The 24476-nt window shown below is 41.6% G+C and overlaps 2 long non-coding RNA genes across 2 annotated transcripts in view; one reads left to right on the plus strand and one right to left on the minus strand.

Moving 5' to 3' along the window:
* Positions 1-1805: 1805 nt before the first annotated feature.
* 4930459C07Rik (RIKEN cDNA 4930459C07 gene) lies at positions 1806-24307 on the plus strand. The gene is made up of 3 exons (NR_110448.1): positions 1806-2209; positions 20168-20284; positions 23622-24307. It is a non-coding gene; the product is annotated as an RIKEN cDNA 4930459C07 gene (long non-coding RNA).
* The window catches only part of Gm40747, a 32577-nt gene continuing 10031 nt past the window's right edge, over positions 1931-24476 (minus strand). The window contains exons 2-3 of the long non-coding RNA XR_001779846.2: positions 21924-22004; positions 1931-2289 (exon numbers count right to left, since the gene is read on the minus strand). This is a non-coding gene — a long non-coding RNA (predicted gene, 40747). The remainder of the gene's footprint in view (positions 2290-21923; positions 22005-24476) is intronic.

Genomic DNA, 24476 nt, shown 5'->3' on the forward strand with positions numbered 1-24476 from the left:
AAGTCAAAGGAAAGTCTTTCTACCTCTCCTGCATTGCTTAGATGAAAACACAAAAGTCGAGGTGGGGTAGAGGTGGGAGGAACGAACACCCTGGCACGCTGCTCAACGCTCTAATTATTTTAATACAGGATGAGAAAATACTCTTTGAGAAGACATACAGCATTGAATCCATTAGTATTTAGGCACTGTCGAGAAAACTCTACATGGTTGTGTTTTGAATAAGCGCATCTACCAAGTTAGTACCTCTCTTGTCTGCCTTGTCTTTGAGTTTCTCAACCATTGTGGAAATTTGGTGTCTTATTTGCTTCAATTCATAAGACCCAGGTAGAATGGGTTCTTAATTTCTATCTAACTCTCCCTTCTCTTCCACCCACTGTCTCATGTCTACATGGTTTTTCATTATGACCCTAAGTGAAGTTTTGATGGCACTGTAGACATTCATCTGTCCAGGCAATTCTTTGAGCTTGTCCTGGAGGTCTTTGTTTAGCTTTTTTTGCCTTGCTGTGGATCGGATCATAAACCTGGCCAATGTCTAGAGTCTGCAAGAAGTGTAACCAATATGTGTGTGTGTGTGTATACACATATATCCTAGCCATGACCCCAGTGCCTTTCTCTGGTCCCCTACCTTAAGCACACATTCTTGTTCCTGTTGCCCTTGTTAAATTCTTTTTTTTTGTACCCAGAGTGTGGATTTATGTGTTTTGGGCTTTTCCTCATATTAGATTTTTTTTCTCATTCATGTATTGGGAATGCCTTCATGTAGCATAATGAAAGTGAAACACGATTCTCAACTGAGAATGTACTCTAATATCTTAGGAAGCTCTAAGGCGTGCTCTTGAAAATGTTCCTTTATTGCAGTGTAATTGGCATACAATGAACTGCATCGATTATGAGAGTCCAATTGTGAGCCCAATTATGAGGCTTTGTCTAGAAGCCCCTTCTTAGGGATGAGCCTGTCTTTCTGTCTTCAACCTGAACCTCTCAGGGGCATTGCCTTAACTCTCTTTAATTACTTGCCTTGTAAAAGTCCATTTCCAGTCCCTCTCAATCAGCCATCTATTTCCATTACTCACCTAAAATTGCTCTTTAAAACTTTCAGCTGCCGAATCCGGTGGGTATTTGTCTAGCCTTTTAAAAATGGAGATTCTTTTTGACATTTACCCCCATTGGCCAATCTGTTATTTATTTATTTATTTATTTATTTATTTATTTATTTGGAAAATTTAAACTTTCTCGGTATCCACTGCAACCACCTTCTGGCACTCTCTTACCACCGACGTGGTTGCTTCTCAGTGCCCATGTTCCGCTGGCTTACACTCTCTTTTGTTTATCCTCCTCGGCTATCTCTGTCTCTATACTGTCCCTACTACGTGAGCACCAGCACCCATTGGTTTAGTAGTATTAAATGCTTGTGAATGAGTTCAGCAAATTATTTCATCTTAAGCCTTCCTGATACTCAGATCCGTAAGCAGGGCTGATAGATGAAAAAAAAAAAAGTTCAATCAGCCAAGCAGATTAGCATAGTCAAGGGCTAAGTACTAACTTCTACAGAGCAGAGACCTCATCCTTTCCTAGACTCAACCCCTGGGGATTTCCCATGTGTTTCAGTGTATAGGCAGGTGGGGGTAGGGGTGGGGTCCTGCTCCCACAAAGTTATATTTCACCTCCACCTAATTAGACAATGACTATGGAAACCTTAACAAGGATACGCTTAGAAAGAGATAAATGCCTAAATGCCGCAAGGAAAGAATAGAATAGAACGGCCTAGAAAGCGATAGGAGGCTACGGGGTAGGGGGTGAGGGGTGGGGCGCTCCTTAGACAACATGGCGGGAGGGAGAAAGCGTCTCAGGGGTGAGGCACTCCAGCGCTTTGCTGGGCGGACACATGAAGCTTCCTTTCTCCCGCAGCTCTGTAGAAAAAGGCTCAACCGATCCCAACCATTCGAAGGAATCCGTTGGATGAGTGGGAGGCCTTGCGTTTATTAGACTCCCTCCAGTGTAGTCGGAACAAGTGTTCGTTTTACTTTCTTCAGTATTTGAGATGAGATAATCTCCTTCCTGACTTAAATTTTGTGCGTGCGTGCGAGAGAAACATCTGAATCGAGAGGGACTTAATGAGAAAAGCTTGGTCCCCTCCTTACCAACTGTAGCACCTTGAAGCCCTGCAAGTTTTCCAACATACAAGGAGGAGATCAAATCCACTTGCCTTGTAAGTGACATCCTGAGTGTTTATGGAGAAACTGGGTTCAGGGTACCGGGTTCTGGAAACCGATTCACGCAAAGATTTTTCTGGAAGGAGAAACAAACAGTAAAAAAGGAAACATCAACAAACGTGTGTCCAGAAGTGATAAACACTGTTCATAAAGAGGGGGTTGGAAAGTAATGGAAGAGATGAAACTTTAGAAAAAGAAGCATCTTCTAGGAGCAGATATTTTTATTTGGGGGTGGGGATTGTTGCAGTTCCCCCATTTATTTATTTATTTATTTATTATCATCATCATCATCATCATGTATAGACTGTTGCAGGCAATGGGTTTCAATATGACATTTCCATCAGAGCATTTAATGCATTTTGATCATATCTGCTTCTATTATTCTTTCTTATCCCCCCTCCATACCCATGTTCCTCTCCCTTTCACTTCCACGATCCATTTCCTTCCCCTGAACTTCATATGTGAGAGAACCCATGTGACTCCTGTCTTTGTGAGACTGGGCTGTTTCCGTTAACATGATACATTCTATCTATTTTTTCATGCAAATGACATGATGTTATTATTTTTCTCAGCTGTAAAAAGTCCCATTGTGTGTGTGTGTGTATCACAATGGCTATCTTTACCCATTAATTTGCAGATAGACAAGGAGGCTCATTCCTCAAGCCCGGCTGTTGTGAAGGGGGTTATGATAAACACGGATGTGCAGGTATCTTTACGGGGAGCTGGCTGATCCCCTTGGACAGAGCCCCGAGTGGTCCAGCTTGATCAGAAAGCCTTTCTATTTTTTAGTTTTCTGAGGAAAGATGATCCTCAGGTGGAGAGAGACATTTTCAGCCATGAGGAGAGTTAGGGAGAGATGGAACCTCGTATCTTCACAGAAGGTGGGGCTGGCCAGTTTGCCTAAAGCATGGCATGAAGGGGTGATCAATGAAGCCATTGCATCAAAGGCAAGGTCTCCTACACCATGGAAAGGAGCCGAAATATGTCCTCCATTCAGAGGGAAGCCAGGAAAAGCTTTGAATCATGGGAGCTTTGAATCATTTAGTGGAAGCAGCGACTGTTCTGTAGAAAACGAAAGCAAGGCTGTGTTTTAATCTGGCATGGTTTCTGATGCATACATGAATCAGACAAATATTTCTCAGGAAAAAGGAGTCATCAACCTATTGTACATATAAATGGATAGCTCTGGCCTTTACACGAGTTGTTTTCTTACTCCCCGAGAACAACACTACCCAGACGTGTAATGGATGTGGCTCATTGTCCCCAAGACCTGGGAACAAAATGTTTTTTCAAGGCAGAGGGCAGCAAGTCTGTTAACCAGAGGTATGGCCTGTTCAGCAAAATGATAATTTCCTGTTCTTGACTTTACTGTTTATATAATTTATACCTTTTTATAATCGAGTCACAAATATGAAATTTAGGCTAGAACACAAAGTTCTGTTGTTCTACAGACTCCGGTGTCAACAGAAAACTATTTTCTCCCGTGTTTTCATTGTTCTCAATAAACCAAAGTCTTAAAATGTCCGAGCTCAGTTCTTGTACTAGATATAAGATGGATAAAGAGTTTATGTGTCATGTGTTTAGTTTTGTTGTAGAAGAGGGAGGCTATGTTTAAGATAAGAGTCTTGCTGCCCTACAAGAGAAAGGATATGAAAACGAACCTGTTCCTAACTTTGTTCTTGATGGAGGAAGAGTACGTAGCAGGGGTTCCTTTGCCTAGACCATTTGGCTTCTTCATCGAAAGTCTCATAACCCTTTCACCCCCTAGGAATTACAATTTTTCATATGTTGTAAGGAAAAAGAACTAAAGAATTGCTACTGCTAAAGAGAATACAGAAATCCTTGGGTCTTGATTTTCACTGTTTTAGGTTTCTGCTTGAAGATGCTTGTTCTTAGAGAATGGATAATGCCAACCAGGGGAATTTCTGCTTGAGATTTTCAAATGTCCCAGCAGGTCACTTGACAGAAGCTTGTAGGAAGCATTTTGGGAGGAGCATGGGCTTTGAAGTCAACCTGGATCTTTGAGTCCTGTCCCCCAGAGTCTTGCTATGTGGCTTTCCACAAGTCACAAAAGTCTTTGTACAGGAAATGAGAAGCCAGCAAAATTGCTGACTGTAAAGCACTTTGAAAATACTGGTCCCCTGTTTTGATGATCATTGTTGTTATTCTGTTGGCCAGTTTCTCCTTCTAAGAGTGAATTTACTTAACAAACTTGTTTGGGTTTCTGGTAGCATCTTTACTTTGGAAGAGCATGTTCTGATGACTTAAGCACACATCTAAAGTTTGGAAGAACGAAGGTCTTATTAGAAGGTTCTGGGACAGGTAGTCCAGGAAGCTTAACTATAGCTTATCTTGAATGAGCATCAATTCAGAGCTAAGGATTGCAGCAGTGTTCGAGGATGAATTCTGTTCTGGGATGGGGGGGGGGGTTGGGGGGGGGAGCAGGGGAGAGTCTTCACAGAAAGAGGTAACTCAGTGGCCTGCACAGAGACAAAACAGACTGAGAAAGACCCTGTCCCAGAAGTAGACCAGCCCCTGTGAGGGGGCAGGCACCAGGCAGAAGGATCTATCAGGAAGTAACCCCAGCAGGTACAGCATGCATCTGGTGAGCATGGCAGTAGCCAGCCAGCATGTCATTTTTCCAGCATAGCTATCAACAGAAAACTGAGAGAAGGAAGGAAGGGCAGGTCCCCACAGGCCTGGTGACAGGCACAGAAGAGAGTGATAATGATAATGCTCTGTAGCCAGGCAGCAGCTAATCCAGACCAGGAGGTCTGAGAAGGAGGGTCTTAGAGAGCTTTCTTACCATTATGCCCTACCTTAATCTCCACCCCCATCATCACCTTCTATACCAAACATGTACAGGCCATATACAAATACACACACACACACACACACACACACACACACACACACACACCCCTCAAACACACACAGCCCATACACAGTTACACACATACACCCCCACCTTTACCCCAAACACATACCCTCACTCCACACACCCACACACAACCCATACACAGATACACACACACTCATTGCCATCACAAACACTTACAATACACACACATACACACTTACCCCAAACACACACAACCCATACACAGATACACACACTCCCCACAAACACACACACACACAAAACATTTAAAGATACACACACATACACACACACACCCTCACCCCAAACTCACACAACTCATATACAAATATACACACATGTAAATAATATAAAGATACACACACTCACCCCAAATATACACAGCCCATACACACACATACCCCAAATACATATAACCCACATACAAATGCACTTGCACATACACACCATCACCCCAAACACACATAGTCCATACATACACACACTCACCCCAAACACATACAACCCATATACAAATGCACACACATATTCACCCAAACACACACACACACACACACACACACACACACACACACACTCTGTTAAAAGTTATAGCTACTTATCCAGCAAAGGCTCTAGAGTTAGAAGGCTCTAGTTTCAGCCCTGTTTCATCACTGAATATCCATGTGGTTTGAGCAAATCTCTCCAACCTTTTCTAGCACAGGGTCGCTGTAAACTCTTCAGCAGAGGGTTACTGTGAGGAGGAAATGCCATCACGTACAGGAGGTGAGACAGACATTCATTCCTGAGCCCGGAATGTACCGTCAGGTAGACTCACTGAGAAGGATGGATGAAAACAAAACCTAGAGTCTAGAGGGAAAATGGTTCCACAAAGAGATGCTCTTTTGGAGGAGGGACAAGCCAAGTCAAAAGCCAGATCCCAGAGGGCAGAGCTCATTAACCAGAAATGTCTTTTGTCTGAAACTCCGGGTTGGTTTTGTAGTGTTGCGCAAGGCTGCGATTCTGGAGAGAGTCAACAGGAGGCACGCTGTGTCTAGAAACACGGGACGTATAGCACTTCACAGCAAGTAGAGGTGTGTGAGCGAGCTGTTCTGGAATGGAGGTAGAGGCAGCAGAGCCACACATTCACAGGCAAGTCTGGAAGCCGGATAGAGGTTGAGTCCCAAGGTCAAAACTGAGAGCTGGAGGTTGGCTTAAAAAATAACCAGGACTCAGCCTGAAATGTTCAGGAGAGTAACACATGTGTAACCCTGGGTTTAGTAACAGATGGGCCAGGGTGAGTGAGAAAGTAACTGAACAATAGTGAGCCTAGCTGGCTGGCCTGGTAGGCAAGTTCCAAAAGAGAAAGGCAGAGTTACCTGAAGGGTGAAGGAAGCCTTCTTTCCAAACAGAAGGGTAACGATTGTGAGGAACATAGAGGTGGAAATGAGAGAAGATGACAATGGTTTGAAGTGGTGGCCTCTGTCTTAGCGCAGAACAAAACAGGTAGGCTGGCTGGTCTTGTGGCAAATTGACACACAGATTAGTGTCATCTGAAAGGAGGGAACCTCACTTGAGAAAATGCCTCCCTAAGATCCTGCTGTAAGGCATTTTCTTAATTAGTGATCAAGGGGGGAGGGTCCAGCCCATGGTGAGTGGTGCCATCTCTGGGCTGGTGGTCCTGAGTTCTATAAGAAAGCAGGCTGAGCAAGCCAGTAAGCAGCATGCCTCCATGGCCTCTCTTGCCTCCTGTTTCCTGCCCTGTCCTGGCTTCCTTTGGGGATGAACAGTGACAGGGAAGGGTTAGCAGAATAAACCCTTTTCTTTTCAACTAGCTTTTTGGTCAGAGAGTTTAGTTGCAGCGATAGAGACCCCAACTAAGCCAACAGTCATCTCAGAGGGGTCAGCAGAGGATGAAGCCAGGGTATTAGTAGAAAATGTCAACTTTCTGATTGTGGAGAATTTGTGAGGGAGCTGGCTAGAGATGAGTCAGCCCACGGTTGTGGCTTGTGCATCTCTGGAATGTACCTACCCAGGCTGGGGCTCGTATGGAAACAGAAAGTCATCCATACAATGGCCAAAAATAGTAAAACCAGCCTCCACCCTCCATCCTAGCTAAGACCAATCGCCTGCGCTGCCATCCACAATTCCTACCTCTGCTTCTCTCTTTCACACCGCTGGGCAGTTTCAGTCCCACCTCACAGTGCCAGCCCAGCTCAGTGAGGCCACCCAGGCAACCCGGAGGCTCGCTACCTGCTCTTGGTTCTCACATACTAGATCTGCAGAATTCGAGTCCTCTTTCTTCTTGAAGTGCTGTTCCTATGTTTTGTGTGATGTGATGGAGTCTTTCTCAATTTGCACACTATTAATAATTAATTAATTATTTTACAAATGCACTTGTTGTTTGTTTTTTTGTTTGTTTATTTATTTATTGAGATAGGATTGGTCTCTCTTGACCATGCTGACCTTGAACTCTCTTTAACCTCCTGGCTCCACCTCCTGAATGCTAGGATTACAAGAGTTCACTACCACATCCAGTCCCAAGTCTCGTGTTCAAAGTCATAAGACCAGGCTTTCCTGAAACCCTACGGGAAGGCCTGTTGCTACTCTGTGATCGGATGTGCCCTCTTCAGAAGGCATATAACAAATAAGGGCAAAATATAGGATGCTTCGCTTGGAGGACAGGGTCTCCTACTCAGAGGTGAGTTCCAGACATATGTCGGAAATGAGATACCTGAAGTAGGTTTCAAGGAAGCCTCTGAGCAAAGGCCCCACATTTGCCTTCTTTCCTGGAGTCTTTTGGTGGATTCTACCTGCTTTTATCTCTTCTACCTAGGTTGATATCCATCATCTCTAATTCCATTGGCTATAAAGTCTCTGTTTTGATAAATATACACACAAGGAACCTCCTAATGGCTGTGGCAGAAGAAACAAGGGACTTGGGTTGGGACTTAATGACCTAGAAATCTTACTGTGGACCTCGGAAGTCCTGTGTAGGGAGTTTGCCAACAGGGTGTCTCAGACACAGCAGGGAAATCAGCGTTATACTCTCTTCAGAGACTCCTGGCTCATCTCTTCAATTCCTCAGTGTGACCCTTGGTTGTAACCCTGGCCAATTTAGCAACATGTCTCCCCACACAATGCCTGAATCAACATCTGAATCTTCATGTTTGAGGCTGGATGGGTCAACATCACATGCCTTACCATTTTGTAAGGCAATGTGAGTCTGTCCCTCCTGGTCTTTTCAAATGACCTGTCTTTCACAAGGATACACTCAGGTATGGTCCAGGGATCATCTGAACCTCTAGAAGCTACAGGTACAAAGCCCTTCATCGTGTGCTTGAGAAGGCCAACCTGGGGGTAATTATTAAGTCCACAGCAATAAGTATCGTGTAGACTGCCTCAGAAATTAACTCAATGCAGAAATTGAGGTCATGTGGCTTTCTGAAGTGCAAGGACAGATGGCATATGGGTTCAATTTTGCCTTCAATTTCTCTTTGAAGTTAATAGGCATGGCAGGTACTTATCTAATCATGCCATTTGGACCAGCGTGTTCTGCACATTCAGGACTTTGTAATGAGATGCAATGTTTATGTTCCAGGCTCTTCCCTACAGACTGCAAAAATACCCTTTGCTCAATCCTGTCTAATCATTACAAGTGTCAACAGTCAAAGCTAATGACAGAAAGTAGGTTTATAGGGCAGTAACCCTGCCTGCTTGGCACAAAAGACCTATTCCCAGAAGGGGAAAAAGAAAAAAGATTTAAACAATTATGTGAACCTTGGTATAGCTAAGGGAGTGGTAGTGGCTTGGGGATTTCAAAATCATAATAATATATAATATATATTATTATTATTATATACATACATACACACACACACACACACACACATATATATATATATATATATATATATATATACATATATATAATCAGATTGAGCCAACATTTAAATGGGCAGTATGGGAAGGCTGGTGCTATTTAGAAGACTGAATAGGTGTTTTGCCTTCTTTTATTTTTTTAAGAGCAAGCTTAGATCCTCCCAAATTTTCCTCTGTGTGTCCATCCATCCAAACACCAAAGAAGTCCCCTTTAAAATTAAGTTCTATATATTCAATATTTACCAAGTACTTTCTGGGTTCCTAGTGTTGACCTGGCTATGGAGAGTCACAGATATCTGGGGACTGAGTGTTAGTTTGTTCTCAATGTGATTATGAATCCCTGTGTTATAGTCTGGTTAGAGCCTGGCTTCCAGACCTTGATACTCAATGCACACCCTCTTAGAATGAGCTGCCTAAGGACTATCTTAAAAACTTGTAAAATATCCAGGTGCGAGAGCCCTAGCCCAGAAATTCCAGTCAGCCGGACTTATAAAAATCATGGGGAAGTTTTGCACTTTTATCTTAGCTACAGTTTTGGATAAAGCTAGCACCCAGGGCTGTTACTGGCGCAGTAACTGGGAACCTCTCCTGAGACGTTAAACACATTCTCAGGCCACAGAAGTGCTGACAGCTTTGGGAAAGACAGCTTTAGTTGTGGTCCTAATGTAATCTCTGCCCCTATTCCAATTGGATTCCTTGGTTTGTTTGTTTGTTTGTTTTTAAGGAATAATAGCTTAATTGATGTGTGTGTTTATATGTGTTTATATGTATTTATATATATATATATGTATTTATATATATATAGGTGTGGGTGGGTGGGTGTGCCTGTGCATGTGCATGTAAATACAGTGCCCTAGGAGGCTGGAAGGGGCATCAAATCCCATAGCACAAAAGCTAAAAGCAGTTGTGAGGCACCGGACATTGCTTTTGGAAGCTGAACTCAGGTTCTGTGTAAGAGCAGTGGGTGCTCTTAGCTACAGAGCCATCTCCCCAGCCCACAACTGTAGTTTTGTAAAACAAAACAAAACAAAACAAAACAAAAAAACAAAAAGCAAACAAGAAACAAACAAACAAACCCCTTCATTTCTACTTTTGTTTCAGCATTTTTTAGATAGTGGGCTTGAGCTGTTGAAGATGGAAAGGGTTGAGCCGTACTATGGGAAGGGTTTCATTTGCCTGCCTCACTGTGTTCTCAAAACAGATACATGAATATCATTCCACCACCACCCCCGTCCCCCCCCCCCCAGCTTGCTCACATGACAGGTGGTGACAAAGTACTCAAGACCTATTAGTGAATAGAATATTTGGAGCCCGTGTCTTTCCAGTCCAGTTTTCTGTTTCTTTCACAGCAATGCAGGACCAACTGGCTCATCACCTCCCTAAGTGTGCGTCATTAATATGGAGCCTGCTGATCACACTTCTCTTTGTAATTTCATATGTTTACACAATGGCAGAGTTTAGGGGTTTGTAGCATTGGCATGCAGCAAAGACCAGAAATCTTTTTTTTTTTTTTTTTTTTTTTTTCCGGAAAGTCGATCTGTGATCTGCCCAAAAAAAAAAAAAAAAAAAAAAAAAAAAAAAAAAAAAAATGGAAGTGATCAAGTTCGAACACGATTCTCAACTTGTTATTTTCTCTTCGCAAACACAAGGCTTGGCATAGACACAACCCTCAACCCATTCCTCTCATTTGTCACATCCAGAAACCTAATCCCTCTGTCTCCCATCCCTCTGCCTCTGGTTGTGCTCAGTCACTCCAGAGTGACCTTGGGGAGGGCATTGTTTACACTTCACTGAACCTGGGACTCTTCTTGCTTGGAGCTCAGGGAAGGGACTAGAAAAACCCGCAGAAGGAGCTCAGCCATTTCAGACTATAAACAAGCAGTCCAATGGGAATAGGGGCAGAGATTACTCTAGGACTGCAATTAAAGGCCTTTCCCAAGGCTGTCAGCACATCTGGCTGAGCAGTGGCCTGAGAATGTTGCTCACATCCCAGGAGAGGCTGCCGGTTACTATGGCAGTAATGTGGCACTGGGTGCCTGCTTTACACAAACCCCAATGTACCTTGCTTTATCAAAACAATGTTTTTCACACATGTACATATGCCTACTAATGTATGAATACATGGTTTCCACAGTCTACACATAGAAACAGTGGGAAGTCTAATGCTAAAGTTTCATTAGAGGTAACAAAATTAACCTTCAAAGGTTAATTTGTCTGAGGGCAAACACTTGGGAAATAAACGAGGACAATTTAGTTAACAAATGTTGTGTCGCTGCAATGGTATCATTTTCCTATTGGTAGCACAAATCTACACTAATTTTTAAATAAAGTTTTTACTGTGATCATTTGGGAGACACAGAAGAAACAGGCATTGTGCTTTCTGCCCTTTCATATTTGAGGAGAAAAGACTATGTGTATATTATTGAATGAGTTAATGAGATATGCATAAAACCACAATGAAGGGCTAGAGCAATGGCTCAGTCTTTCAGACCCCCTATTGCTTCTGCAGAAGACCTGGGTTCAGTTCCCGGCACCCACGTGTGGCTCACAATCACCTGTCACTTCAGCTCCAGACGATTTGACTCTCTCTTCTGACCTCTACAGATACAAGGCACAAATGCGGTGAGCATACATGCACATGCAGGGAAAACAGTCACACACGTAATGTAAAAACAAATAAACCTAAAAACAATGGCGAAGCCCCCAGATGAATGAGATAAACATTGGCTTTAATTCAGAGGAGAGGGTTTTCAAGGTGGATGGAAAAGAGAGGGAGGGAGGGGGTGGGGAGAAAGAAGGAGCAAGAGAGCAAGAGAGAGTGGAGGAGGCAAGCAGCCCCTTTTATGGTGAGTCAGGCACAACTGGTAGTTGCCAGGTAACTGTGGGGCGGAGCCTAGACTAAATGCTATAAATAGCGCGCTCTATGAGCACAGGCTGGAATACTCTGAGGCCTCTTTCTTTCTTTCTTTCTTTCTTTCTTTCTTTCTTTCTTTCTTTCTTTCTTTCTTTCTTTCTTCCTTCCTTCCTTCCTTCCTTCCTTCCTTCCTTCCTTCCTTCCTTTCTTTCTTTCTTTCTTTCTTTCTTTCTTTCTTTCTTTTTCTCATCAAAAGCTTTTTATTTCTTTTTTTTTAATTAGGCATTTTCCTCATTTACATTTCCAATGCCATCCCCAAAGTCCCCCATACCCTCCCCCCACTCCCCTATCCACCCACTCCCACTTTTTGGCCCTGACGTTCCTCTGTACTGGGGCATATAAAGTTTGCAAGTCCAATGGGCCTCTCTTTCCAGTGATGGCCGACTAGGCCATCTTTTGATACATATGCAGCTAGAGTCAAGAGCTCCGGGGTACTGGTTAGTTCATAATGTTGTTCCACCTATAGGGTTGCAGATCCCTTTAGTTCCTTGGGTACTTTCTCTAGCTCCTCCATTGGGGGCCCTGTGATCCCTCCAATAGTTGACTGTGAGCATCCACTTCTGTGTTTGCTAGGCCCCGTTATAGTCTCACAAGAGACAGCTATATCAGGCAGGGTTCTGAGGCCTCTTTCAATGTTCAGACATCACAAGTCGGGACTTTGGGGCTTCTAATGTAAAGGGCAGCCTCCACGTGTTCTCTGTGTCTCCAAGTGCTTTTTTTTTTTTTTTTTTTCCTCCTGGAAGATGACCAGATATGGCCCACAGACAGAATCAGCACTGACTACACACCCATGTTTTCCTTTCCCCTTAAAAAATTCAAGATTGTGACCCACATTGGGTACTTTGCAGCAAGCTTGCTAAGTCTTGACCAACTTGGTTTTGGAATAATGAACAATGAGTCAGAGTGGAACCATTCAAAGAAACCCACAAAACATTTCTTCGAGAAAAGATTTGCGGGTAAGGAAAATGATGCTCAGATGTCTAATACGCCCTGCTTGTGGTCATGTAGAGTAGGTTATCCTCATGAAAACTGGAGAGGTACTTGTGCTTTGCACTAATCCTCCTTGTTTATTCATGGAAGTATTAATTGCCTTATTTCTTATTTCCCCCAAGTAAGGGCAAAAGGTAGCTCCCGATACTGGGTCCAGGAAGAATAAAGCTAAGTAAGATTATACACTGGCCATTTCTTATGTAAAGTGCTGCCCTTCATAGAGAGACCTTAGGAATTGTTCTCTTCCTGGGACAGCCAGTGAGTGTTAACTGCTGGAAGCATCTCTCAGCAGTCTACGTAGACAGCTTATTATTTTGAGGGCTGTGAAATGCCATTTAGGTATGGATTGATGTTCTTTTGTTGTTGATCCTCAATCTTCTGAAACAGGAGACCTCAAGGGGTCTATTTTCATGAAATGCCCACCAAAATTTTGCCTCAGTCTGAGCCAACTAGTGGATCACTGATTGCCAGTGCCCAGATGATGACTACCGCCGTGTTTCTCAACCTTGCCATGAGGATAGCACTCTGTGATCTGTGACAATGAGTAGTGAAGTCATTCTTAGGGGCTTCTGGGACAGCTTTCTTTGTGCTCATCCACTGAGTTGATGGTTGGTGACTTGAGGACATGATGCATGAATCACAACCTCTGCCCTGATGTCTAAGGTACTACCGTCTGACTTCCAAGACAACTGTGATGAGTCAGATCTCGCCTCTTAGTAGTTAGTTACTTGTGCTGTTTGGAGGGTCTCAGATAAGCCCTTGGGAAGTTTGTCAGCTGGTCTGGTTGACTAGCAGGATTTTGTTTCCCATAATCGGGTGGCCATTTAATAACCTTCTTTGCCTTTGGGTTCCCAAGTTAATAGAGCTCTGAAAAATATAATCCCTTCTAATTAAGTTTTACCACATGGTTTAATGCTATAAAGACTTTTACCAGGGGGCTTAGGTCATACTACAAATGCCCCTCTTCCCACTCATGTGGGGGGACGTCTCTGCTTGCTTTGAAACTGAAGTGTTCCCAGATAGTATAACCTTCCTTCAGTTCTTACACGTAGGCTTCCTTATGGGCTTTGATTCTAAAAGAGTAGTTAGACAGTGCTCCTCAGACTGGACTGGGGCTGAGGGTTCTGAAGGCATCCTGCCCCCCCATGAATGCTAAGCAGTCCCGGTGACCACAATGTGGTTGACATTGTCCCAGTGAATGACAGGGCTTGAGAGATGGGGAAACCACACAGCCGTAAGAACTGGCAAGCTTCCACACTTACTGTGTGCCAGAAGAGGAGCCCAGTGGTTTACATGTGCTCTATTATCTGATTTTTCATCATAGTCCAAGAAATGCTTCTATATTCCCACTTTGCAGATGCGACTGTTGAGGCTCTGAAAGGCCAAATTATTTGCCTAAAGCCGTATACACAGTGACAGACTTATGTCACTTGTGTAATTTGGATCCATGGGCTGTTGAATTCTGGAACCTATACTTTAACTGTTATACTGGCTTAGTTCTGTGCAGATACTGCCAGCATCAAGAACAAACTGTATCTAGATATAAATAACACATAAATATGAGCAGGCCTGGTTCATGGACATATTCCTTTAGAGCTCTAAGGAACAAGTTAGCTTTGTGACTTTGACAGAAAACAGAAGGTAGGTTGTGAAGTTTCTTGGGTAATTCTAGGTACTTGGACACCTGTTCAGCTATTCTGGGATTCTGTGGTGGGGGTAAGGGGATACAGGGAGGGTGAGGTCATTATTGCAAAAACCATTTCCTGAAAGCTTGACTTCAGGAAATGCAGGAGCATTAAAAATACCCATTGTGTGGGAGCCGTGGCCAGATCATGACTCACATTTAACAATTGTGTCCATAGGTCACAAAGGATTTGAGGAACATAGGAGATATTCATACTAAACTCTGTCTGTGGGTGGTTCATTATGAAGCGTTCAGTAGGTTGCGAATCATGTTACCATTTCAAGAGTGACATTTACAAGTTTTCCTGGAAACTGTGAGGCCAGACTTCTTCATTCATACATTGATTTGCAATTAGTTGTCCACCTACTAAGTACAAGGAACTGCATTAGTTCCCTTAGGATATTAGAAAAAGAACTAAGTTGCGTTCTTGACCTTTGCGGTGTGTAGGAAGCACCTGCAGGAAAATGGCCTTCTTTGTAAATTTGCCCACATCTTTGCTTTCACAAAAGGAAGGCCAACTCTTAAAGGAAGATGCTTCAGTTCATTTCCACCACAAAGAAAGGGCTCTAAGTAAATCTGCCAACTCTCAGAACTTATTCCCAGCAATCCCTGGGAGAGGCTTGGCTTGGGCTTGGTAGGTACTTTTTCTGTCATTGTAAGAATGAGACCAGGTGAAGGGAACAGAAATTATTAATTGAATGATCCTGTGCATTTTTTTTAAAATTGGCACTGAGAATGTTTTTGTTTATTATTTCTAATTTATATTTTATTCAAAGTTATATATTCTAAATAAGATATATACATATGCATTACAAAAGGCAGTAATAATCTTCTCCTAGGAAGCTACCCCAAACCCAAGGTTCAGAATAGCATCAATACTTTGCATTTCCCTATGCCTTCTTTCTCTGTCCTAGCATCCCATCTCTCCCCTTTGGAGGAAGCCATTGTCTTGAAACTATGCTTACAAGATAGAGAATGGAGGTCTCAACTCCTCCAGTCTGTTCACGATGAGGCAAAGCTGAAGGAGAAGTAGCTCAGTACTCAGGGTTCATTTCACCATGGCAGAAAGACTCATATTGGTGGCTGTGTTTATTTCCATACAGGCTCCTACTGGTTACATGGAGACATAGTGTCTGGCAAAGGAGTGGATCATCTGAAGACCTTGGTATTAGAAGTGAGTCCAGGACCAATCCTAATGAATGACTCTGTAGGAACCAGGCAGATATGAAGGCTAGGGTGATGGCTCAGTCAGGAAGAGCTCTTTCTGTGAAAGTATGAAAACTGGACTTAAACCCTAGAATCCATATAAAATAGTAGATGCAGTCACATGTGCACCTATAATCCCAAGTGTCTGGGAGGACAGAAAACAAGAGGGTCACTGGGGCTTGCTGGCCACCAGCCTGGTAAATAAGGCAGAGGACAACAAAACAGGGTGCTTGATGCCTTCCTCTGGCCTCCATTGAGATACACCTCCCTGGGAATGAGAATGCTTGTGCTCACTCACCACACACACACACACACACACACAGAATCACAGGATATTTTATAAAAAGTAATAAGAAACTATTTAGTATATATTATTTAATATTCTAATTTTTTATTGTTTTGAAAAATTCAACTAAATACCACAAGTTAATAACTGGTGATCAAAATAAACTTCAGAAGGCTGAAATATTAGCTCACTAGAAACACGGAGGAAAACATGTTATTATCAACTCTTCGGAGAGGCCATGATCTTTTTTTTTTTTAAACTTTGAAATGACAGAGGAAACCACAAGGAGAAATGATTGACACTTGCAGTTACGTAAGAAAATGGTAAATATACAACCAGCAATATAACTTAGGCCAGCAGATGGAAGCGACTTTTATCTAACATGACACCCAAGCTCTCATCTGTGGGGGAACCTCCCAGGAAGCTGAGTACAGTGGCAAACTCTTTCCAATGTGTTGGATGCAGAAGGAATAGAGAAAGATGGGCTCCAGGTGGGAACAAGACATCTGTTCACACTATGCATGAGGAGAAGGTTGTGGGCCTGATACCCAGCTATGTCTCCTGACTCTTTGGGAACTGGGGAATTGGAATGGTTCTAGGACAAAGGAGATTGTTGCGATCTAGATCTTTGTCTATTGAGGTGGGGTCACTAGAATGTAGGAGCTACAAAAGCACTCAGATATAGCATTTGGGAAGAATTAGGAAACATTTCTCAAGACTCTGACAAGGAAATGAGCTGTTTCTGCTGGGTAGGGAGAGACAGTGCCTCCCAGAGATTTTATGGCAGATAAGGACATACTGCAAGGAAGTAGTATTAGTAGTAGACAGACTGTCTTTTTGCTTTAAGAATCCACAGGGTAGTGGGTTCATAGGACAGTGAAACAGGACTCAAAAAGCCACACAGGAACTCAAAGGGAATAGAAGCCAAGGCCTTTCATGGATCTCCCATTGCATGCTTATTTAATATGTGGGGAAAATGATGTAAATCAATTCAATCAGCTGCAATGACAAGCAGCAAGGAAAAATAGAATAGTAATTTCCTAGCAGTAGCCAACAACATGCAGTTGAAAGACATCCCATTGCTGGAGGATGCATGTCCCTGACAGTGGGCTCTGAGAGTATAAAGCTTTGAGTTAATTTCAGGTGGCACTCTCTTTGCTTCTTGCTTGCATTTCAATATGTGAGCATTGAACCATCTTCCTGATATCATGCCTAGTTCTTGATGCTATAACTTTCTGCTGAGATGGTCTCTTATCTCTTTAGTATCATAAACCAAACAAGCTCTTTCTTCTGTAAATGGGTTTGGTTATGGTATTTTATCCCAGCAACAAAAAGTAACTTATGTATTCATGAGTGGTATCAATGACCCCAGAGAGACCTCTCCTTTCTCCACAATGAAAAAGCAGCCACTTGTGATTTAACGGTCTGAAAATTTCTGAAGAAAGACCCCAGAATCAGGTAGTATGCAAAAACAAATACTGTTTATTTTGTAGAAACTACTAGCATGCTAGGGTCACCATCGTTTCAGAATGATCACATAGACAATGATATTCAAGCCCCCTTTATAACAGAGCTGCTTAACTGCTTCTGAGATAACAACAGACTTGTAAAACCTAGAGCATATTCCAAGGGGTTACAAAGGCCATTAACCAAAGATCATAAAGAAGATATATACCACAGGACCACAGGTGCAAAGACAGGAGATAAGATATTGACTGGGTTTATCTATACAAAATTTCAGGGACAGCTTAGTTATGGTTTTTAACTTTCCATGAACCTGTAGCCAGATTATTATTCCTAGTGGATAAATATGTAGACGTTCTCTGTTATAAACCTCTTATTCAATTTATGACCTGAATTTATGTGCAAACTCTTAGTGAACTTTTTACCATGTGATCACACACTCTGAAAGTCATACGAGTGCTGAGAACAAAAGGCAGAGACAGACCTCCCTCCCCTGTGCTTCCTAAGACTTCCCCTGCACAATTCTCTGCTGAGATAGACCAGAGGCTGCTTTACCTAGCCTTCCACTGTTTTACTATGAGGTGCTAAAACTGAGACTGCAACTTCTCACCTCAGAGCAACCCAGACAGGCAGATCAACTGCTGAAGCAAATTGCCTTACACTTAGAATGGGTAGCAAATAGTTTGTGGCCTAGTTTCTGAATGGAGACAAAATGGGATAAAAAGGATCCTTCAATGAACCAGGAAGACTGTCTTCAGGAGACATTGAATCTACTTGTCATAAGTTTCCTGGATTCTAGAACTGTGAGAATATTAAAATTTTTACCAGCACTCAGTGTAAGTGATTCTGTTATATAGTTGTCTAAATGAACTAAGATAATAGATAAAATGCTGAAAGCCACACACTACTTAACTGACATGATGATAGTAATAAAATAGTTTTTGCTCATTTAAAAGGCTTGTTAAGGAGACCACAGGAATGTGGAGAAACACTTCAATAACATCCACTCAAGGAACAGAATATAGAGGCTTCCCTGATGCCTGTGATGTTATTGTTGTATGAAAAAGCTGTAGATGCCTGACAGGGATTCCAGCATAAATACAATGCTCCCGTGGACACCACCACCACCACCACCACCAGTTATGTGACTGCTGCTGTTGGAACTGTGTCCCGTTCATGTACCTGATGTCCTCTCATATTGACAACCACTTTAGTGCTAAGCCTATAACTGGTCCCCAAAGCATACAACCATAACTGTTAAGCATCTCAGAAAGATTTTTTTTTGGCTTTTTTGTTTGTTTTTTATTAATGCTATTGTTGCTGTTTTGGTCGTTTTTAAAAATTCTATTAGTATACTGTCCTTGTCTCTAGACCTCCAATATGGAGGCTGGGTGGAAAAACATTAAATACTAAAGAGGTTTGGTGCTTATTTCTATATTGTGTTGAAAACTAGCTCTTTTCTCTGATACTGCTTGTTAAAAGCTTGGGCCTAACTCTAAACTATTCAAGATTAGACTTTTTAAGGAACCTCCTAAAGACATTTTCTCATGCAAACCAATCTCCAATGGGCCTGACCTGTGAGCTTCTACACATGTCCAGTCATGCTCAGACATGTTTGATTCTTTTGGTAACAAATTCTGCTCAAATGCAAATTGGGACCTCTGAAATGCTATAATTATTCTTCTTTGGCAGTGTGATTTGCTATGGCCTTTTAATTTGACAGTGTTTCTATATTTTATACTTACACAGAAAAATCAAAGATCAGCCTACATTGATATGTACTTATTTCTTGTGTTATATAGTTTTTAATTTAATTTTCAAACATTTCTGATTCAAAACTTATCTAAAATATCCAGAAATTTATAAAGAAAACATTGATAATTTTTCCTTATCAATACAGTTTTTACTCTTTTGAAAAAACAAATGTTAATAATATTGTGCCCTTCTATGTTTCTGTTCTGCACGTTTATATACATAGACATAAATGTGTGCTCCATTTCTCGAAAGGTATTGTGAACATATGATGTCCATAGCATGGTACGTGTTTGTCTTTCACAATGTCAGAATTAATGAGAAACCAACTCACAATGTACATTAGTTTTGTTGGCAGTAATTTGTTAAATAGTTCTATTTTCTATGATAGCTGGATGAGGCAAACACGGGTTATTTTATTCTAATTGTGTGTGTGTACTGTGTGTGTGTGTGTGTGTGTGTGTGCATGCATACATGTATGTGTATGCATTTTGAGTCCATGGGTGCATGTGTGTGTAGGTGTGTGTGTGTGTGTGTGTGTGTGTGTGTGTATGCATGTGCATGCATATATGTATCTGTATGCATTTTGTGTGCATGGGTGCATATGTGTGTAGGTGTGTGTGTGTGTGTGTGTGTGTGTGTTGTGCTATAGAATATCTAGTTACAGAGGGGTCAAAAAGGCTGCAACAGAGTTAAGAGTTTCAGGGAGCCAGAAGCTGTGAAGCTCACAGGAATGCGAGAATCATCTGGACACAATCTTAAAGGAAGAGATGTCTGCACTGTCACTATTGTACCTATCATTGGGGGATCTCTTGCTGGGCCAGCCATTGCGGCTTACAGGCTTACACCTGGGTAAGACTATTAATTATGTTTTGGTTTTTTTCTCTTGGCATTTTCATGGCACCTTCTGATACAGTGAGAACTAGACCTCAGGGAGGAGGCTTCCGGCTCAGCACCAGAACGAGTCTTCTAAGTTCTGTCTCTGAAGTTTGTGATGTCTTCAGTAACAAAGCTTACCCTCCAGTGTTTGGAGGTAACCGAGGGCAGTAACTCCATCTTAAATCATTTTGGGAGTCTCTTGGATTCACCTGACCCACAACTTACAGGAAGGTTTCTCTTGCCTGGAGTATCGGTTATGTAGTTCATAATTCCTGGAGAAGTACTATCATTCTGTGTGTCATAATTTTACACACACACACACACACACACACACACACACACACACACACACACACACACACCCCACAGTGTATAAGGCATTTCAGCATGGCTTTTGCAGACATCTGTAGTGTTATTTATCTCTCCTTCCTTGTTCTGCCTCCCTCTGTAGCATCCTCTTTCCTCTTCCCTAGTTAAGCCCCTGCCTCCAGTTCTCCTTTGATAGCACTTGTGTGACATTTACTCTCCTGAGCTCCTTCTCTCTGCCTGGCCCTCAATGTCATAGTCCCTGTCCTGTCTACTTTCCTGGCTTCTATGGTCACTTCAGATTAATTTTAACAGTCAATTTGACACAACTTAGAATCACTTGGAATGAGAGGCTTAATAAAGAATTATGCAGATCAGGTTGGCCTGTGTGCATGTTTGGGGGGTGATTGTCTTGACTGTTAATTGATATAGGGGGCACCCAGTTCTCCGTCAGAGGTACCATATCATGAGTAGGGTTCTTATCAATATGAGTTAAGAAAACCAGCTAGAAGCAGAAGCAGGCCACATGGATGTTTTATGTTTCTCTGCCCTTAACTGTGGCTGTGTCATGAGCAGTTGCTGCCTTGAGGTCTCTGCAGTGATGGACTATAATTTGGAATCATAAGACAAATAATCCCTTTCCTTCCCTATGTTGCTTTTGGTCAGGGAATTTTATCACAACAGAAACAAAACTAGAATAGTAATGGAAAGAACTTTCCATAAAAACAATAGTGGAAATAACTGCCAACATATTTGGTTGTACAGGAAGTTAGAAACATTAATCAATGGCAAAGAAATGAAATCATTAATACAAAAGAACCCTTGAAATAAATTAAATTGATACTTTCATAATAAAAGAATATTATGATTTTTTAAAAAAACGTAAATTCAAGTCATAAAGGAGGGAATTCTAATTTGCAAAAGCATGCTAGGAGATTCTTTCATATAATATTTCATTAATTCTTTGAGCATTAAATACAATGCATTTTGATCACGTTTGTCTCAATTCTTCCCTCTAACTCCTCCAAGACCCACCCCCCCAAATTAATGCCCACTATTTTTATTTAATAACACACTGGATTCTATTTGTGCTGTTCATGTCTTTGAGTGTTGGGGTGACCATAGAAGCAGAGTCAACATAACAGAGGTCACATCATCAAACAAAACTGATTCTCCCTCCCCCAGAAGCCATCTACTTCTAGTAGGTCTTTAGCTAGGAAGAGGGCATTCATGAGCCCCTTTCCCCCCCATGCATGTGGGAATGTTGACTGACTTGATCTTGTACAGGTCTTATGCAGATAATCATAGTTGCTGAAAGCTCATCATGAGTGTAGCAATCTTGTCATGTTTCTGCATTAACTACTATATACTGCACAAAAACTTAATGGCAAGTTTTAGAAACTGCAGTAATCTATGGGTAGAAAGATAGATGGCTAGGGGGCAATTTTATACTATATGTATTTACCAGAGTCATAATTACAACTTACCCCTTTGCATCCTATGAGCTCTCAGTCATGTGTTCTAGGCCAGATTTACAGCACCAGGCATGTGTTTCCTCCTGCTGAGACCTTAAATTCAAACAGAAAGTGGTTGGTTACACCTACAACATTCATACCACTATTGTGCCTATAGGCATATCTTGCCGCACAAGTCATTACTGTAGTTCTCAGCTTGGTTAGAATGCTGATGACTCCCCATACAATAGCCTATATAATACTTTCTGGTATTATGCAAGCTAGCCAGCCTGGAGAAAGCTTCCTGTGTAGTACCAAGTTGATTTCTCTAAGTCTTGTGATCAATGTATGCAATACCTTAAGCAATAGGGTCTTACTATAAAGTTCTGGTTGGAAAACAAGAACAATGGCAATAGATTGTATTGTTTTTGGGTCTTGGGGACAGCCCTAACCAACAATATCAGGGGCAGTGTCCCATACTTGGCACTAGGCCTTTTTTTGGCCACCTATGTTTTCTGAGAAGAACATTATTCCTAATTAAAGTTTTTTATTTTGGAAAATAATCTATCATTTATTTATCTATCTATCCATCTATCTATTATCTATCTATCTATCTATCTATCTATCCATCCATCTATCTATCTTCTATCTATAATCTATCCATCTATAATCTATATGTTATCTATGAGGCTCATAAAGTCTATTATCTATCTATCTATCTATCTATCTATCTATCATCTATATGTTATCTATCTATGAGGCTCATAAAGTAGCAGGTTTCCATATATCTATGTCAAATGTCTTTAGTATTAGTTATCCTTCCCCCTCCCTTTCTGTCTCTTACCCTTCCACTTTTCTCCCACTTAAACTTCCTTCCCCATTATTACTCTTTTCCACAACATATGAAATGATAATTTAAAGGAAAGTATCTAGCACATTGGGTAAATTGACTCATGTCATTTTGAATCACTTCACTCTCTGAAAGAAACACACCAGGCAAGAGCCTGAGATACTTGACATTGGCCTGGCCCTTGCTATGATAATGTGAATGGTATTCAGCTCTACTTTGTAGCATATATATGGAAACTAGAATGGGTCGCCCAGGAAGCACCACACCAATGATTGCAGAGAAAATCAGTCCAATGGGAGGTAGGGGAATTACATTTACTTAGTCTAGAGAGAAAAGAGTGAAATGGAAAAGAGTTATCTAGGAGAATAACAGGTATTTGATAAAATGATTGTTTCATCTTTATGATGGACAATAAAATAAAAAGGATTTGGTTAAATTATGCCAAAAATTGTCTAATTAATGCTCTCAAAACTCCAGGGTAGATTGACCAAGGACCACCTGTCTTAGTATGTTTCTAAGCAATTTAAACGATACCTATTGTGTGGCTTAGTTATAGAACAATAGCTGGCTGGGCCTTGATTAGAATCATAGGCTTATAGACTCCTAGAGCTGAAAATAGTCATAGTAGATTAAATAATCCCATTTGTATGGTTTTTAGATTTTCCTTGCCAGGCACCTACCAATGCGTAACAAGAACAAAAGGACATATAGAATATGAAGTCTTGAAGGTTACAGTTCTCATGAGGTTAAATGGATGGAGTTTTTCAAAATGTCTGCTTGGGTTATGCGAACAGATCTTAGTTATATTGTATGAATAAACAAACTTGGACATAAAGTTATGGCAGAATGGTGCAGTTCTATAATGTTTTATTGTATTTCAGATTAAAGATGAAAACCAGCTGTTGATTGTGAGAAAATGCATCCAGGTTCATAAATCCGGACTCCAAGTGTAGTGACCAAAGTGGAGGTGCTGTGGAGTGTAATCATCAGAAGACCAGATGGGCCTCTTATATTCTCATCTGCATGAAACCCCCCCCCCCTTACTTCTAGCCTTACCACATTGAGGATTTTATATAGTCATTCATTTGTTTAGACAGGCTCTCACAATACAGCCTAGGTTGTCCAAAGCTCACTATATATCCCAGCTAACAGTGAACTACTCACACTACCCCTGCCTCAGCCTTCTGGGTGCTAGGATTAGAGCCATTAAGCCACAACCCATGACAACTTCAAATAATTTTTCCAAATCCATTTCCTCATCTCTGAGGTGAGGGGCTGATGCTAAAGCATAAATCATAAGGTGAGTTTAGAAAAGGAGATGGCGAGACCCATAGCAAATGCTATCAAAAGGTGGACAGCATCCACCATGGGAGTTTGGGAGTAAACTGATTTCATGGGTCACAGATGATGAAGAGGATAATGGAGAATTTTTGTTGTGGGAGGAAGTCATGTGGTTACATGTGGAAGCCATGAACAGGTGTACAGGGTACCAATACAAAATATTTCCTGTTGTGGATCATGATCAATAAAGTTAGGTCAGCATTATGGTCTATTACTTTTGCCCACTTATCATTTTGTTTGATTTTTTTCTCATGGTTTAGAATGTATCTCATTTTCTTACTGCCATTTTGGTAGTAACATGGCCATCGCCTCACATAAGAATAACACTCCCACAAAACTATGCCTTCTCCATCCTTCCAGCCATGGCAGCCATGATACGCATGCATTTGACTTCT

Source organism: Mus musculus, chromosome 10 (assembly GCF_000001635.26).
Source record: "Mus musculus strain C57BL/6J chromosome 10, GRCm38.p6 C57BL/6J".
NCBI lineage: Eukaryota > Metazoa > Chordata > Mammalia > Rodentia > Muridae > Mus > Mus musculus.